This window comes from Herpailurus yagouaroundi, unplaced genomic scaffold (genome assembly GCF_014898765.1).
Source record: "Herpailurus yagouaroundi ecotype Mexico unplaced genomic scaffold, PumYag 182, whole genome shotgun sequence".
NCBI classification, from domain to species: domain Eukaryota; kingdom Metazoa; phylum Chordata; class Mammalia; order Carnivora; family Felidae; genus Herpailurus; species Herpailurus yagouaroundi.
In genome coordinates, this window is record NW_024412413.1 from 19825209 (window position 1) to 19826419 (window position 1211).

At 33.9% G+C, this 1211-nt stretch overlaps 1 pseudogene; it reads left to right on the forward strand.

The window, feature by feature from the left end:
- Nucleotides 1-225: 225 nt before the first annotated feature.
- LOC121041164 (uncharacterized) lies at nucleotides 226-347 on the forward strand (annotated as a pseudogene).
- The last annotated feature ends 864 nt before the right edge of the window (nucleotides 348-1211 follow it).

The following is a 1211-nucleotide window of genomic DNA, read 5'->3' on the forward strand; positions in this document are numbered from 1 at the left end:
TCCCAAAGACCCTTTTTATGTAGAAATCAAGTTTCCATAAAACTTAAAATTTTATGGAAAATCAAAAGATCCAAATGGTCAACACATTTTTTTAAAAGAAAACAAAATTAGAAGACTCAAATTATCTAATTTCAAGATTTCACATCAAGTTAGAGTATGGTATCTGTGTCAGGAAAGACATGAAGTTTGATGGAATGGAAGAGAGAATTCAAAAATAGGCCCACAGGCTTTGCACAGTGGCAGTATGGTAGCCAATGAGGTTTATCCGAGGCGCGATTATTGCTAATTGAAAACAAAAATAGACCCACAAATAAAAGTCAGCTGATTTTTGAAAAGGTGTCAATTCAGTGGACAAAGCAAAGTCTTTTCTGCAAAATGTGCTATAATGATATACCAAAAAAAAAAAAAAAAAAGAAAGAAAGAAAGAAAGAAAGAAAGAAAAGAAAGGAAAGAAAAAGAAAAAAAACTACTGTGCTTCACACCATATACAAAAATTAATTTAGAATTGATCATAGACTTAAATATAAGAGCTAAACCTAAAAAAATTTCCAGAAGTGTCAAAGGAAAATATTTATGATCTTGTAAGTGACCAGTGGTTCTTAACCAGGGGTGATTTTGGCCCCAGGGGACACCTGGCAGTGTCTGGATACATTTTTGGCAAATACAACTTTAGATGGGGAATTGCTACTAGGATCTAACGAGTAGAAACCAGGAATGTTGGCAAACACTGTACAATACACAAGGGATCCCTCACATACAATAGAATTATCCATCACCAAATGCTAATAGTGCTAAGGTTGAGAAATCTGGGTTAGGCAAAAGTTTCTCAAGACAGACCAAAAATATGAACCACAAGAGGAAAAAATTGATCAATTGGCCTTCACCAAAGCCTTTTCCTTTGTGTAAAACACTGTTAAGAAATGAAAAAACAAGGCACAGACTAGAAGGTAATATTTGTAAAACACATATATGATAAAGCACTTGTATCCACAATATAAAAAGAACTCTCAAAACACAATAGTAAAAAAACAATTTTAAAATGGCCAAAGGATTTGAACACTTTCCTAAAGAAAATATACAGGTGGCACGTGAAAAGATGCTCAACATCATTACTCTATAAGGGAATGCAAATGGAAACCACAATGGGACATTAGCACATATCCAGTAGATTACCAACTGCTGGTGAAACTCTGAAGGAACTGGAACTCTGA